General features: G+C 43.5%; 1 protein-coding gene and 1 long non-coding RNA gene across 2 annotated transcripts in view; one reads left to right on the top strand and one right to left on the bottom strand.

The window, feature by feature from the left end:
• The window catches only part of LOC137504081 (uncharacterized), a 219,372-nt gene that overhangs the window by 99,559 nt on the left and 101,902 nt on the right, over window positions 1–17,911 (bottom strand). The window lies entirely within an intron of this gene.
• The window catches only part of OPRM1 (opioid receptor mu 1), a 224,281-nt gene that overhangs the window by 194,284 nt on the left and 12,086 nt on the right, over window positions 1–17,911 (top strand). The gene's annotated exons all lie outside the window — the stretch shown is intronic.

Raw genomic sequence — 17,911 nt, 5'->3', positions numbered from 1 at the left:
GCCCAATTAGCCTCAAAAATGGAAAAAAAATCCTTCCCGACTCCAGAAGGTAATCAAATAAAATCCCTGGATCAACACCACTGGGCATTGCCTAGTAATTATAGCCATGGAGGTCTTTCAATGCAAGGAAAGCATCCAAGTTTTATGATTGCTTTCTAGATATGGCCCCTGGATATGGCCCACTTTGCAAGGAGCACGGAGTTATTTTGTGTAGTGCTGGTTTTATCAGCCCCGGGCACTGCATTAAGGAGCCACTTGGTCCAGAAATAGGTCACATGTAGTAGGGTGGAGACTTTGAATGAGAACACCCTCTCTATTGCAGCCCTCTCCTAATGAGCAGGCACAGTTTCACTTCTTGGAAAACTGTGCTCACTCATCCCTACTGACAACTTCTCTCAGCTTCCCAGAAATCATGGACCATTTCTTATCTCTAAGCTGACTATACAACTAGAGATGGCTCGAATCTCAGATTTTGCGAACTTCTGCAAAAGTCCTTGGAGGGGTGAACCGCAATAGACTTCAATGGACAGGCGAACTCTAAAAACCACAAACACTGTTTCTGGCCACAAAAGAGATGGAAAAGATGTTTCAAGGGGTCCAACACCTGGAGGGGGGCATGGCAGAGTGGGATACCCACCAAAAGTCCCTGGGAAAATTACAGATTTGACGCAGAACAGGGTTATAATCCCTAAAGGGCAGAAATGACATTGCATTCCTAAATTGGAGGCATAACGTGCTTGAAAACATTTTGCGTGTGTATACAAGGATTAGGTAGTGTAAGTACTGCTTCAGACTGACAGACCAAACTCACTGTATAACGCACCGCAAACAGCTGGGTAGTAATGGCCGTGCTGGACTGGTGCGCACGATGGCGAGAGTGCAGGAGGTGGCTGTTTTCCAGCCCATATGGTCAGGCTGAGGTAGCTCAATGACAGAACAACAGTGACTGTCCAGCTGATTGAATTTAGTCTGTCCACAATGAAGCAACAACCTTATTATCTTGGGTGTGCCCCCCCCCCCCCACCCCACCCCACCCATATAGGTCATTGCTGCATTGTGATACTCAAGCCCCTTCACTGCGGCAAGGTAATGATCACGAAGGGGAATTGACACGTGTATATGCCTTTTGTTTTGTTGTTGCAGCCGCAGTGCAGCCATAAAAATTAGTAGTTGTGGTGGTGGCTGCCGGCTGAGTGTTAAGTGTGTGCCTGCATCAGAGCCAATGGAGGAAGATTTGTCAGCTGTGGAAGATGAGGTGTTCTGTGTTAAATAGTCAACTAGGTCCTAAGAATCTTGGGGGTTGAGGGAATGTTCCTTCTGAACACCGTACTTTGGTCGAGGGGCGCACAAAATCACGTCAGCATGACCTCAAACAGACCTGCCGGGTGGCCTGCCTCTGCCTGTTATTTTTTCCATATTGGTGGGAGTATGCAGTAGTAATCACAGTGTGTGTAATTAGTGTTGGGCGAACAGTGTTCGCCACTGTTCGGGTTCTGCAGAACATCACCCTGTTCGGGTGATGTTCGAGTTCGGCCGAACACCTGATGGTGTTCGGCCAAACTGTTCGGCCATATGGCCGAACTAAGAGCGCATGGCCGAACGTTACCCGAACGTTCGGCTAGCGCTGTGATTGGCCGAACGGGTCTCGTGGTTCGGACCTGAAGGCGCTCTGATTGGCCAAATGGGTCACGTGGTTTGGGTAAATAAATACCCGATCCACGTCATTTCTCTGCCATTTGTCTGTGGGTTTAGCTTTGGGTAGGCAGGCAGGGTAGTTCTCTCTCCAGCCAGGCTAGCCAGGGTCCCCCGGTCATTGTGTCGCTGCTGGGAATAGTAGTACACCGCTCACCCACACTATATAGCATTGTGCTTACTGCCACTCTGTGTCTCTCTGCTGGGAACAGTAGTACACCGCTCACCCTGTATAGCATTGTGCTCTGTGTTGCTGCTGAGAACAGTAGTACACCGCTCACCCACCCACCACTGTATAGCATTGTGCTCTGTGTTGCTGCTGGGAACAGTAGTACACCGCTCAGCCACCACTGTATAGCATTGTGTTTACTGCCACTCTGTGTCTCTGCTGGGAACAGTAGTACACCGCTCACCCACCACTGTATAGCATTGTGCTCTGTGTCGCTGCTGGGAACAGTAGTACACCGCTCACCCACCACTGTATAGCATTGTGCTCTGTGTCGCTGCTGGGAATAGTAGTACACCGCTCACCCACACTATATAGCATTGTGTTTACTGCCACTCTGTGTGTCTGCTGGGAACAGTAGTACACCGCTCACCCTGTATAGCATTGTGCTTTGTGTCGCTGCTGGGAATAGTAGTACACCGCTCACCCACATTATATAGCATTGTGTTTACTGCCACTCTGTGTCTCTGCTGGGAACAGTAGTACACCGCTCACCCTGTATAGCATTGTGCTCTGTGTCGCTGCTGGGAACAGTAGTACACCGCTCACCCTGTATAGCATTGTGCTCTGTGTGTCTGCTGGGAACAGTAGTACACCGCTCACCCACACTATATAGAATTGTGTTTACTGCCACTCTGTGTGTCTGCTGGGAACAGTAGTACACCGCTCACCCTGTATAGCATTTTGCTCTGTGTCGCTGCTGGGAACAGTAGTACACCGCTCACCCACACTATATAGCATACTGCGCCTCCTCCTGTTCCATCACGTGTGCTGCTGCTGGGTTAGCGTTGCCGGTCCCTGTTTATGGAACCTCTTATCTTTATTACATTTATGACTGCATGGCGGCAAAATGCATGCTATCCGCACGCTTCTTGTCCTCATGCAAGGCCTGGGTTGTTGTGTCTCAAAGCGTGGCCTTCTCCTCCTGCGCCTCCTCCTGTTCCATCACGTGTGCTGCTGCTGGGTTAGCGTTGCCGGTCCCTGTTTATGGAACCTCTTATCTTTATTACATTTATGACTGCATGGCGGCAAAATGCATGCTATCCGCACGCTTCTTGTCCTCATGCAAGGCCTGGGTTGTTGTGTCTCAAAGCGTGGCCTTCTCCTCCTGCGCCTCCTCCTGTTCCATCACGTGTGCTGCTGCTGGGTTAGCGTTGCCGGTCCCTGTTTATGGAACCTCTTATCTTTATTACATTTATGACTGCATGGCGGCAAAATGCATGCTATCCGCACGCTTCTTGTCCTCATGCAAGGCCTGGGTTGTTGTGTCTGAAAGCGTGGCCTTCTCCTCCTGCGCCTCCTCCTGTTCCATCACGTGTGCTGCTGCTGGCTGAGTTAGCGTTGCCGGTCCCTGTTTATGGAACCTCTTATCTTTATTACATTTATGACTGCATGGCGGCAAAATGCATGCTATCCGCACGCTTCTTGTCCTCATGCAAGGCCTGGGTTGTTGTGTCTCAAAGCGTGGCCTTCTCCTCCTGCGCCTCCTCCTGTTCCATCACGTGTGCTGCTGCTGGGTTAGCGTTGCCGAACCCTGTTTATGGAACCTCTTATCTTTATTACATTTATGACTGCATGGCGGCAAAATGCATGCTACCTGTGCAAAGAAAACAGACATTTCCCGCATTTAAAAGACAGTTTTCCCTTTAAAACTTTAAAATCGATTTTCTCAAAAACTATAAGCTCTTTTTGCTAAATTTTTTTTCCTCTTGTACCCACTCCCAAGGTGCACATACCCTGTAAATTTAGGGTATGTAGCATGTAAGGAGGCTTTACAAAGCACGAAAGTTCGGGTCCCCATTGACTTCCATTATGTTCGGAGTTCGGCGCGAACACCCGAACATCGCGGCCATGTTCGGCGAACGTTCGTGAACCCGAACATCCAGGTGTTCGCCCAACACTATGTGTAATCACAAAGAGGCACACAATCAAATACACAGCAGGTGTGTGTGTGTGCGCATCACTGGGCTGTGTACTTTAACACGCACACAGAGATATCCTATATAGTACTTTCAATCGCAAATACACTTGCAAGCTAAGCACTGCTTATGATGATAGACAGTGTGCTGGCTTGTAATAAATAGAAGACGATAGTAGAACTGCAAGGCCTAGCAATGACTGTGGCCTGCCCTGTATGCAGTGTCACACACACACACGTGAATAGAATATGAGCCATCAAAAGGGTTTTTGTTTTGGGGTTGTTTCAGCAATAAAGAACAGCCTAACTAACTGTCCCTGTCTCTATGTGGGCTGTATGCAGTGTCACCCACAAAGGGAGCTATGGTATAGTACGTTCAATCACAGATACAGTGGAAAGGTATGCACTGGTATAATAGTGTGACGCACCTGGTTGTGTGGATACCGTTTTGCTGAGGGCAGCAACTCTTGCGGCTTATTAACCAAAGTCCCTGGACTGGGAACAGGAATCTCCGGTGAACAAGGGGCAGGAGTGCTCGCAGATCCAACAGCGTGATCTGGTAGGAACTGGAGACTCCCGCGGAACGGGTCTGGTACTGCAATGACCCGTTAACCAGGCAGTATGATGGATGATTCGCTGGTTGATCACTTGGTATACTTGGGTAGCAGAAAGTCGGCAACAGAGCAGGTTCTTGGACAGACCGGAGTCGGTAACTGAGCGGGTTCTTGGACAGGCAGAGGTCGGCAACAGAGCGGGTAGTCAGGCAAGCAGAGGTCGGCAACAAGGTGGGAAGTCGGACGTAGCAGAGGTCAAAGCCGGAGCGGGTAATCAGACGGGCCAGGGTCAGCATCAACAAAGCAGGAACAGGCAGACAAACGTCAGGTCACGGGAGAAACTAGCTGCAATACTACAGCACTGAGCTAATCCCTCAGCGAGCTTAAATAGGCCGTTTGGCGCGTAATTGACGCCATGCGTAATGACGTCATGCGTCATAATGTACGCATGCGCACGCGCATGCGTACCAACAAGCGGAACTGATGTACACGCGGACGTCCGTCCGCGTGCACACGCACGACACGCCCACCACTACACCTTCCGGCGCGGCAGTTTAAGCGTGCACGTACGGCGCCCGCGGACACCCACCACCGGACCCCCAACAGTAGCAGCCCGATGACGAGCCTTCGGACGCCCACGGACATCCGTTTGTGCCAGCCGCCGCACTCGCCCAGGTAATTGACCGTGAGTGTGTTGTCACATAGGTACAGTGAAAAAGTATGAAAAAGAGTGTGCTGCCAGTGGTGGGACTACAAATCACAGCTGACCTGGCTGTCAACTGTCTGTGGGCTCTATGTATGCAGTGTCACCCACAAAGACAACTATGCTTTAGTGAGTTAAATCACAAATGCAGTGAAAAGATATGCAATGGTATGGTTATACAGTGTGGGACTACAAATCCCAGCTAGCCTGGCTGGCAACTGTCTGTGGGTTCTATGTATATGCAGTGTCACCCACAAAGATGCTTTAGTAAGTTAAATCACAAATGCAGTGAAAATATATGCAATTGTAATACAGAATGTGGGCCTGGCACAGTACAGCAACTAGGCCCAGCTGCCACAGGGCTGTATGTATGCCAAACACACACACACACACACAAAAAAACAGATCAAAAGAATATTAGCTCTCAAAAAAGCTTTTTGTGAGGTGCTTTCAGCAACAAGATTGAGTGAGGAGCAAGCTAACAGCAGCCTAACTAACGCTTTCCCTAGCTTCAAATGTCTCTCCCTTCCTCTCATTATAGCAAGATCAGCAGAGTGAGAACATGGCCGACACTGCTGCATTTTTATAGGGGAGGCGGGGGTCCGTGGGTTAGTGCAGCCTGATTGACTGCCATATGTCTGCTGACTGTGATGTAGAGGGTCAAAGTTTAGTCCAATGACGAGGTATACTGTAGGAGGCGGGTTGATGTGTCCGCTACCCGCCGCAGGTGCGGGTAGCTGATATCCGTGTGGGCAACCCGTGAACTGTTTGGGCCATTTCTATATACAACTTGCATTATGGTGCAATGTAACCTGTAAAGGCTTTACCCCAATACAGCATCTGGTATGTCAGTTTTGAAATGCAAAGAGAGGAAGTTAAAGAGGAACTTCAGCCTAAACAAACATACTGTCATTAAGTTACATTAGTTATGTTAATTAAAATAGATAGGTAATATAATCTCTTACCCACCCTGTTTTAAATGAACAGGCAAATGTTTAATTTCATGATGGCAGCCATCTTTTTGGTTGAAAGGAGGTGACAGGGAGCATGAGACACAGTTCCGACTGTCCTGTGTGCTGATCACCCCTCCCAGTTGCTAGGCAACGTGAACAATAACATAGGAAATCCCATCATGCTTTGCACAGCATCAGGGAAAAACCGCCCGGGCAGATTTTTTTGATGGGGCGGAGCTTAGCTACAAAGGCAGCTAAAAATGATGCTTTGGTAAGAAAAACAAAGTTCTGATGCTGTGAAACTGTTAAACACCAAGCCTTTTCAGTTTTTGCTGCGCAGCTTTTTAGTCCGGAGGTTCACTTTAATTGCATGTTGCCTTTTACCTTTCTGTAATTCTGAAAGGGGGGGGGGGGTAGTATGTGGTAAACTCCCCTCTATTTTAACATATAGGAGTCCAGTCAATTATATATCATTGTGTAACCTTCACCAAAAGTGATAAATAGTAGACAAAAACTCACACTACGAAACACACTTTTGCACATACTCCGCTAAGGAGAACTAAGGCACGCAATGTATATGTAGAATGGGAGCACAACATTGTCCAGTTCTGAATACGCAAATCATTTATTTTTAATATTAGGTGTAAGTAAATATTAAATGGGGGTGTTTAGTCTAAGTATCTGTACCCAAAAATAGAATTCAGAATTGGTTTCAATTCATATGTTTTATTGTTTAAATTACTTATGAGAAGTGTTGTTCAGTGGTAGAGGTATTATGACCATAGGGTAACCATCTATTATTAAAGCCAAATTCAAGCATTTTAATTTAATTTTAAAGTAATCCCTCCTGCCTTTAGGCCCAAAAAAACATGTCTATCAAGTTAGGTCCCTGAATGGATCAGAGGATTCCCCTCCTTTTCCAAGTAATTATAGCTGGGGCGCCCCTTCAGAGTAAGGAAACAGAAACCCATAGATTCTATGTAAATTTATTATTTTTCAAGTTAGATTGTCTTACCCATCCCAGTAAGTTAGACTTCAAGTCCTTTAACGAGTTGCCCATTTGAGTACCTGATCATCAACATCAATGTGCTTCCTGAAACATCGTGTAAAAATTGTACTCCATATTTGAGGCATGGCCTCACAAGTTATTTATACTAAGCCAGTGGTATACCTGTATTTGTTTTAACTGTTGCTGCTTGCGATTGAATATAAAATTATCATCAACCAGTACTCAAGTTTTCTCCAAGTCTGATATCTCCAGCTATATTTTATTTAATTTACATATTGCTATACATTTGGCACAGCTAAAATGCATAATCTTTCATTTATCAACATTACATTTTATCTGTCACTTATGCACCCATACAGTCACCCTGTCACAGATAATCCTACATAATTGTGTACCATCTGCAAGGAAATCAGCATTATTATGTTACAGGTTATAAGTCAGTAATAAATAAATGAAAAAGAACTGGATCCAAGACTGCCCATTCAGAGACCTCCATGATAACAATATAATCCAATTAGTTCTGTCTTTTAGCAAATTCTCTGTACATACAAAATTCTCTGTACATCCCTGCCCTAACATCGCTGTTTAACCTATCCCTCTCCACTGGAATTTTTCCATCCTCACTGAAGAGGGCTGTTGCAACACCACTACTTAAAAAACCATCTCTAGACCCCACCGAACTTGCTAACTACCGCCCAGTGTCACTTCTCCCACTTGCATCTAAATTACTTGAACGCCACATTCATGCTGAACTAAGTCAGTATTTATCTGCAAATTCCTTGCTTGATCAGTTCCAGTCTGGCTTCCAGCCAAAACCACTCCACAGAAACAGCCCTCACCAAAGTAGCTAATGATCTCCTCACAGCTAAATCCAAAGGCTGTTATTCCATACTCATCCTTCTAGATCTGTCATTAGCATTCGACACTGTCGACCACACTCTACTCCTGCAGATCCTTTCATCTATAGGAATAAAGGACCTCGCTCTCTTCTGGATATCTTCCTACCTCTCTGGAAGGTCTTTCATGGTTTCTTATTCAGATCAGGCCTCCTCTTCACATCCTCTGTCTGTAGGGGTACCTCAAGGCTCTGTCCTCGGTCCCCTCCTCTTCTCCATCTACATGCACGGTCTTAGTAACTTAATCAGCTCATTTGGTTTCCAATACCACCTATATGCAGATGATACACAACTGTACCTCTCGGCCCCAGACCTTAACTCCCTCCTCACACGACAAGGGTTCCTGACTGCCTGTCCGCTATTTCCTCTTTCATATCCTCTCACTTCTTAAAACTCAATATGAATAAAACTGAACTAATAGTCTTTCCACCATCCCTGTCCACCCCTTTGCCTGATGTTACAATAAATGTTAACAACACATCTATAACATCAGTTCCCAAAGCACGGTGCTTGGGGGTAATATTTGATTCTTCTCTCTCATTTACTCCTCACATTAACTCCCTAACCAGCTCCTGCCATTTCCAACTGAAAAACAAGCACGTGTCCGACCTTTTCTCTTCCATGACACAACCAAAATGTTAGTACCAGTGCTGGGCCGAAATTACGCATGAGCGTAATTACGCATCGTAATTCAATGTAAATTTACGCATAAGCGCTACGCGTAACTTACGGTCTTACGCGTAATTATTTACGCGTAAGCAGTAAAGTGGTATCGTAATTACACTGTCTACCGTAATTGCTAGGTATGCGTAATTTTACGAACACTTATGCGTAAATTTACGCGTAATTACTAACATAAAAACTCCCCTTTTCTAAGAGTAGCCAATCAGTCAACATCCTAAGCAACCAATAGTATCTTCTCCCGCCCTTCAGTATAAGTGTACGTTTTGACGCATACGAATGATATGTACGCAATAACTGTCACATTGATGGCTATTGCGTACATATCATCCGTATGCGTCAAAAAATACGCATTAATGGGTATTATGGCACTACGCGTAACATCGTAGTGTAAGCGCCCACATTACGGTATCCTTACGCGTAACTGCGTAAGTTTACGCGTAATTACAGTGATGTACCGTAGATAATTTCCTACGCCGTAACCGTAATTGCGTAATGCGTAATAGCGTAAAATTACGCGTAATGATCCGTAAGCGTAGATTTTTCCATTACGACCAGCACTGGTTAGTACATGCTCTTATTATATATCTCGATTGGACTATTGCAATATATTGCTTGGTGAACTTCCAACTAACCGACTAGCACCGCTCAATTCTGTACTGAACTCTGCTGCTCGACTCATTCATCTCTCCTCTCGCTCTTCCTCTGCTGACCCTCTCTGTCAAGCTCTTCACTGGCTACCAATTAATGAGAGGATTCAGTTCAAACTCTTAACCCTAACCTACAAAGCTCTCCACAATCTCTCTCCCCTGTACATCTCCTCACTAGTCTCCAGTAACCAACCCAACCGCAATCTCAGATCTGCACACGAGCTTCTTCTATCCTCTTCTACAAATACCTCCTCACATTCATGTGTACAAGACTTCTCACGTGCCTCACCCCTCCTCTGGAATGCCCTTCTACAACACATCCGCCACTCTCCCACCTTTGAAATCTTTAAACGCTCCATCAAAATCCACCTTTTCCGACAAGCATATTCTCTAGCTTAGGCCATGCACCCACTAAATAACCTAATTACGCACTGCCTGTACATATACTGTATACATCCCCACCTCTTGTTTCCACCCCATTCCTTTAGATTGTAAGCTCGCAAGGGCAGGGCTCTCACCCTTTTGTGTCATGGAATGTTATTAATTGAATTGCTTGCACACTGTTAGACATTTATACATTTTAGTCATCATGTTAAATCAAATTGCAATCAGCAGTGCTGTATCTTGTATCAGTGTTCATATTTGATGTATATCATTGTCTGTATCATTATGTATCCCTTGTTTGTTTTCTTACATTATACAGTGCCACGGAATATGTTGGCGCTTTATAAATAAATAATAATAATAATAATAATACATTCTCCTTTAGCACTTGATTCTGCACCAGGCTGTTGTGGGAAACCGTGCCAAAAGTTTTTGAAAAGTCTTCGTGCATTATGTCTATCATTTTTCCAGTATCTAATTTTGCATTCACAATTTCATAAAAGCTAAAAATGCTCATCAGACAAGATTTATCTTTAATAAATACCTAGAAAATAATTAGGTTACCTTCAAACAGTTTACACACAATTGAAGGCCAAGCTTCTATGATGGACAATAGAGTCTTTATTTGGAGGTGGAAACCAGACAAGGTTTCCTGATTATAAGGATATCTCTCCTTTTCTTGTCTGTTAGCTTTTTGCCTGTAGCCTTTGTTTGTTGTCGATTAGCTTGCATTTTTTTAGTATTTCTGGTAGGGATAGGGACGGGCAATGTCAGACTTATAGATCAGAGCATTAAGAGACTGCCTAGACGACAGTAATCAATAAATGCATCAATAAAGTCCCGGAATATGTTGAATTCAAAATGTGGAAAAGTCACTGGAATGTACGGTAATAGAAGCTGAAGTGAACATCAGTATATTCATAATTTCCAAAGCAAGATTTAAATAGAGATGGCCCGAACATCAAATTTTGGGTTCGCAAATAGCAAACGCGAACTTCTGCAAATGTTTGTGAACAGGCGAATCGCCATAGACTTCAATGGGCAGGCGATTTTTTAAAACCTACAAAGACTCAAACGATTCTGGCCACAAAAGTGATGGAAAAGTTGTTTCAAGGGGTCTAACACCTGGACTGTGGCATGCCGGAGGGGGATCCATGCCAAAAGTCCCACCAAAAATTACGGAGTTGATGCAGTTGTGTTTTAATCACTAAAGGGCAGAAATCACATTACATTCCTACAAATAATGCACTGGAGTGGTACTCTGTGCCTGGAACTTAATGTGGCCACAAAAGCAGTAGTGTGCACAGCTCTGGGTGTCAGTGGGATGTGGAGTGTCACAAAAAACAACAACAAAAAAAGCACAGGAGACCGATGTACTAGCCCTCAAAAGGGCTATTTGGGGAGCTTTCAGCAAGTAGTCAGTAAGGAACAAGAACACCGGCCTAGCTAATGCTTTCCCTACCTATCTGCAGCAAGTCTGATCCTGCTCTTACTATCACTACAGCTAGAAAATGAATCCAATATGGACACCGCAACTTCTTTTTAATAGGGTGGTGGGGGGTCCTGGAGGGGGTGCTAGCTGATTGGCTGCCATGTGTCTGCTGACTGTGAGGTAAGGGGTCAAAGTTTATCTCAATGATGATGTATAGGGGTGGGTCGAACATGCCAAATGTTCACCGCAGACGCGAACAGTGGAAATTCGCCGGGAACTGTCCGCCAGCTTACTGTTCAGGCCATCTCTAGATTTAATCATTGCCTTCTCCTCATCTGGTATCACAAAACTATAAGCACCTTGAAGATCAAACTTGGAGACAATATTTGCTATTCTGCATTACTGGAGGAGATTGAGAAACTGGGCAAATGGTCAATAGCCCTGCATGGTAAATTAATTGAGATCTGGACAGTTTAGCAAGAGATGTATCTTTTGTTTCAACAAGGAATATTTCAGCACCAGCAGTAGAAGCAGATAGTCTATCAGGGCTTTTCTTTAGATTTTCTTCAGTGTAACCTTTAGGAGTGTTTAGACAGACTCCAACAACAAGTAGATTTGTCCAAAGAGGCTTCCAAACCTGGGAGAAGTTATTTTGGGCAATAAGAGGCTGTGCAGTAAACGAAAGGGGAAAGAAAGGTGTTCTTTATGTTCATGCAATAGGAAGAAATAACTGGAGTAGGGATGCTCATTTGGATTCAGCAGAAATTGAAATTTTCGCATTTTTGATTTGAAATCTGCATTTCCGATCGGAAATCAGAAATCTGATTTACCACAACGTGGCAATTTTTGACCAATCAGAGAACTGGGAAGCATTGGACCAATCAGAGAATGCAGAATTTTTCTGCAAAAGGATTGCTGCGGTACTTTTAGAACAATAACAAGACTCGGATGCTATTGAGTATTCTTGAGTCTTGTAATTGGCCATGGTATTGTGATACAGATTAGTCCAATACTTCTGAGTTAACTTGGAAGTATTTGACCATTAAGAAAATGTAAAAAAAAAAAAAAAAATGACAGACACTCCTCAGGAATAGAGATGTCAGCGAACGGTTCCCGAACACCTCACCCTGTACTACTTCCGGGTCACTATGACCTGGAGTAGTACGGCTGCGCTGGCCCGGCGGTGCGCGTCCTAGATTGCGCTCCTGTTGCCGGGCACTTTCTGCGCATGTGTGTGACGTCATGAGTGATGTCACGCTCATGTGCACAGAGTGCCTGGCAAAAGGTGCACGATCAAGGACGCGAACCGCCGGGCCAGCGCAGCCGTACTACTTCGGGTCATAGCGACCCGGAAGTAGTACAGGCACAGAGATTCACCCGCGAACAGTTTGGCCCATCTCTACTCAGGAACCGAAAAAGATGCAGAATTGGTAATCGGCATTTCCCACCATCCCTAAACAGAAGACAGGCGATAACGTCCTCTACAAAGCTGCGAAATACAAACTGCAGAGAGCCATTACCGATGCAAAAAAAGATTATTCGCAAAAACTTGAGGAAAAATTTTCTAACGCCGACTCATCCACAATATGGAAATCTCTACATGAAATTGCAAACTACAGGAAGAATAAATCTCCCCCCTCACTACACAATCTGCAGCTTGCAAATGAACTGAATACATTTTATTGCAGGTTTGACACTACCAACAAAAGCCAAACACAACAAGTCAATTTGCATCTCTGCGACAGGCAAACTGAACACTCTTCCTGCCAGCCAACGTCTTCACCCCCTGCAGTGCCTCAGTATGTACACAACACAGCAGACCAGACACAATCTGCTCACCTGTCCTCAGATGTGCATGCTCTAACAATATGCCAATCAGATGTAAATAGACTCTTTAAAAGACCAAACACCAGGAAAGCAATGGGGCCAGACGCTATCTCTGCGAATCTCTGTGCCAAATCTGCCGACCAATTAGCGCCTGTATTCACAGACATATTCAATGCATCTCTAGAACTCTCAATTGTTCTCGCCTGTTTTAAAAGCTCAACTATTGTACCAATTCCAAAAAAAAACAAAACCTACATGTTTAAATGATTACAGGCCTGTTGCCCTGACATCACTGGTCATGAAAGCATTTGAAAAACTGATAATGACTTATCTGAAATCCATCACAGATCCCCTGCTGGACTCTTTGCAATTTGCCTACAGACCTAATAGATCCGCAGATGATGCCGTGAACATGTGTATGCATTATGTACTACAGCATCTAGACACCACAGGAACCTACACCAGGATTTTATTTATAGATTTCAGCTCTGCATTTAATACCATAATGCCATCTCTGCTACACAGCAAGCTCTCCCAGCTACACATACCTGAATCCATCTGCAAATGGATAACCGACTTCTTAACCGACAGAAGACAGCGTGTTAGACTTGGTAAACTCACATCAAGTTCTCTGACAGTCAGTACTGGTGCACTCCAGGGCTGTGTGCTTTCCCCACTGCTGTACTCACTTTACACCAATGACTGCATCTCCACAGATCCATCTGTTAAGCTTCTGAAGTTTGCAGACGACACAACAGTAGTTGGTCTCATACAAAACGGGGATGAATCTGCATACAGGCATGTGGTGGGACAGCTTTCCTCCTGGTGCAGCAGCAACAACTTGGAACTAAATGCTCTCAAAACTATGGAGATGATAATAGACTTTAGGAGATCTCCCCCCCAGCACCTCCCCTTTAGGAATTCTCCCCCCCAGCACCTCCCCTTAACCATAAATGGATCCACAATAACCGAAGTAGAGTCATTCAAGTTTCTTGGGTCCACGATCTCAAACGACTTAAAATGAAAGAAAGCACAACAGAGAATGTACCATCTACGGCAGCTGAAAAAGTTTGGCCTACCTCAAAATCTAATGGTGCAGTTCTATACTGCAATCATCGAATCCACCATAACATCATCTATGACTGTATGGTTCGGCTCCTGCTCAGCATTAGAAAATGGGAGGCTGCAGCGCATCATCCAATCAGCGGAAAGGATAATTGGCTGTAGCTTACCTTCCCTGCAGGATCTTTACGCTAGCAGGTGCAGAAAGAGAGCAACTAAAATTGCCTCTGACCCCTCTCACCCAGCTCACTCCATCTTCCAGCGCATGCCTTCAGGAGTAAGATTCCGGTCAATCGCTACCAAAACCTCCAGACACAGGAACAGCTTTTTTCCTCAAGTTGTAGCCATACTTAATGCTGAACCACGTTAGAGCTGCCAGGACTTGATAGTAATCAGCACAGAACTAAACATGAACCATTCTCACATTGCTTACTGCCACTATACTTATAATGTCCTTAACTTGTAATATTCACACTGTCTGTCCTTGTATCGTTTTTGTTTGTGTTTGTTAAGCAACTGCCAAGACAAATTCCTTGTAGGTGCAAACTTACTTGGTGAAAATAAATTGATTCTGATTCTGAATTGGCCCAGACTTGACGGAAAAACCATCCCCTAAAATGGATGGCCTGAGATTTTTTTTTTTTTTTTTTTGGAGGTCTAGTTCCTGGGCTTGCTGAATATCCTTAAAGCAAACACAAGCTCTGGACTCTTTCCTGAAACTAAACAGCAAAAGTGAGGGAACAGGAGCATAGGTAGAAGGCAGATTAACAGTGCTCTCTGCTTTTGAGAGGATTCCAGCTCTCTGCTTTTGAGAGGATTCCATTTTGTGCTTATCTACAAGTTTCATTGAACAAGTCAGCATGACTAGTCTTGCTTACACTTTCCCCCCTACCCCTTCTTATACCTGTAACCTAAGTGTAACCTAAACGGCAACCTTCATATACTACTCTGTTCCTTTCTCTAATGTTCACTAACACCAGCCAGTGCCTGGCATTTTTCAAAGTGAGGGTCAGGCTAGGGCTAGCTGTATTGATTGAGGTGTATTGGTAAAAGAAAATGAGGTGTTAGCTGGTAGCAGGAACAGGGGAGAGATTGGATGGAAGTAGCAAGTGGGCCATAAGGTTCCCATCTTCTCCTTTCTTTTCTCACAACCAACAGTCAGTTCATATAACTAACTGTGCAAGATCCTTTTGTTCTTCTCGGATGCCTGCTTGGGTAGGCTCATCTATAAGCGGATAAGATAGACCAGGACAACATTGGTTCTTAACAGCAACAATTTTCTATTTTGTATCTGCACTCCAGTGATGAACCCTAGTAGTAGATTTTATAACAGGCCTTTTTCATTAAAGAGGAACTCCAGCCTAAACAAACATACTATCATTAAGTTACATTAGTTATGTTAATTAAAATAGCTAGGTAATATAATCTCTTACCCACATTGTTTTAAAACAGCAGGCAAATGTTTGATTTCATGATGTCAGCCATCTTTTTGGTTGAAAGGAGGTGACGAGGAGCATGAGACACAGTTCCAACTGTCCTGTGTCCTGAGCACCTCTCCCAGTTGCTAGGCAACGGGAACAACAACATAGGAAATCCCATCATGCTCTGCACAGCATCAGGGGAAAAAAGCCCGGGCTTTTTTTCTTTGATGGGTGGAGCTAAACTAAAAATGCTCCTAAAAATGATGCTTTGGTAAGAAAAACAAAGTTCTGATGCTGTGAAACTGTTAAAGAAACACCAAGCCTTTTCAGTTCTGCTGAGTAGATTTTTAGTCCGGAGGTTCACTTTAATGAAGTGATTCCAGATTCAGTATCTGAATCTTGGTCCAAATTATACAGCTCACCTAAAGTAAAGAGGGTGGAAAATCTGGTTTCTGATTAATGCTCAAATTGCTGGGATTGGTTATGGTCAATATGATGCTCATTTTTCCAGTTGGCAAGAAAATTTCATGCAAAACTTTGAATTGTGCCAGTCCAAAATAAGCAGGAAGTGCATCTGATTGGCCCAGCCCAGTTCCAAGCTTCATTAAACACTCACTCTGTTTACAAACTAGCTGAATGATGCATGTCATTGTCCATCTCAACTTAGGACCGTGGCTCTCCTTGAAGTAGATCAGTGACCGTAACTAGTTCCATGAAGATTGTTTATTGTACAAAGAATAAGTAAAGACGAGCCAAAGACTAAATTGACTTAATTCTCCTAAAATCAGTCACAGAACAGGATTCTTGGGGGGGGGGGGGGCTGGGGGGTTGCATGTACTAAAAAAAAATAATTCTAAACACATCCCTCAAGCTGATAATATATCCACTCAACTTATTGAATGAAATCTGTAAAGAGAGCTGTTCTTTCACAAACATATCTCCTGTAGGGTCATAAAGACTGCTAATTACTGTCAACCAGTGTTACATGTGAATGTTCGCATTGAAAATCTACAGAAAAGTTTTGCGAAAAAGTGATTGAATTTTCAGGTCTTCACATCTTTTTCAGGAAAAAATGTATTTTTACAGGGAAAATGTGGAAAATCCATATTTTACTGTGAAAACGCAAAAAAGCAATATTTTACCGTGACTATTTTACTGGAAAATTCACGAAAAATAAAACTTATTTTCATTGAAATTTTCTCTTGAAAATCTAATTTGACATTTTCCCAAAAAACAATGTGAAAAGAATATTGGCATTTCACTCATCACTGCTGTCAACTAATAGTAATAGCAAGGGATGCGGGCTCACCCAGGATACACCCAGGATAGAGTGTAACGAGTGTAACAAGTGTAATCGATCTGACAGTAAATCTGACAGAAAATCTCAGTGTGTACCTAGCATTAGCCCTTGGTCAGATAATCGGATTCGGAATCAATATTGGGTGGTACCTGATGAACGTTAGAATCGATAGAGGCCATTCTACCACTATGTATGAGACTAGTCATATATAGGAGTTAATTAATATTTAACGCAATTGGCTTAATATACAGAGATACTTCTATCACTCAATGTAGGAATCTAGCTAGAATATAAAAAGTCATAAATAAGAGTTCCACAGTGTGTTGGAAAAGGTTATCAAAGAGATGAAGCTGTCAACAAAGAGGTTTGATAGGTCAGTACTAAGATCGTGATACTTTGTGTCAAATAGTATTTTTAATGAAAAGGTCTTTCTTTCTTGTCTTTGAAAACCACAAGTCAGTTTTCCAACAAATTATTTAATTGGGACAATAAAACAATTATCTTTCATATGTCCTAATATAATGTGTCTCTATACATTCATTCTCTTCTGGAATTTCTGTAAGTTTTCTCCCACATATCATTCCAAATAGCATTTGTTGTATTGTATTGTGGATCTCACACAATAACCTTTCTCAGTGCATTCCTAACTATACTGGCATTACAATCTTACTCTGAACGATGGAACTACCTGTTTATTGTCCAACGATCAAGTTCTGTTTTCTACAAGAAGCTATTTTAGTTTCAGTGTTCATGTGTTCCAAATGTATTGTTTATTACTTTTGAACCTCTATGTAGACCAGCTTATTATGCCACCACACCACCAATTTTACCATCCTCAAAATGATCTCCAACAACCACTTTCAAAACTTAATCTATCTAATCCTTACCATCTTCCTGTTTACTCTGTCCTTGCAGAAGACGATATGATCATAGAAACTGACGGCCCCATGTTCTGTAATTTTCTTGATGTGCTAGAGCCTTAAGCTTATAACATTTGCAATTATTATTTATGGGGGGGGGGGGGGGGGGATTTATATACATTTTAATCAATGTTACATTTGTTTATTTTTTTATGATTTTAAAAGTAGGGTTTCATCCCAATACAAACTTTTGTCTCCAATAGCAGACAGTGTTTAATAAATCCAGACCAATTTTGATGACTTGTTTAGGCTCTATAATGTTCTCCAACCCTAAAGAGCTTAA

This window comes from Hyperolius riggenbachi, chromosome 4 (genome assembly GCF_040937935.1).
Source record: "Hyperolius riggenbachi isolate aHypRig1 chromosome 4, aHypRig1.pri, whole genome shotgun sequence".
NCBI lineage: Eukaryota > Metazoa > Chordata > Amphibia > Anura > Hyperoliidae > Hyperolius > Hyperolius riggenbachi.
Note: the sequence above shows the minus strand (reverse complement) of the source record. Positions and strands in the feature narration are given on the sequence as shown.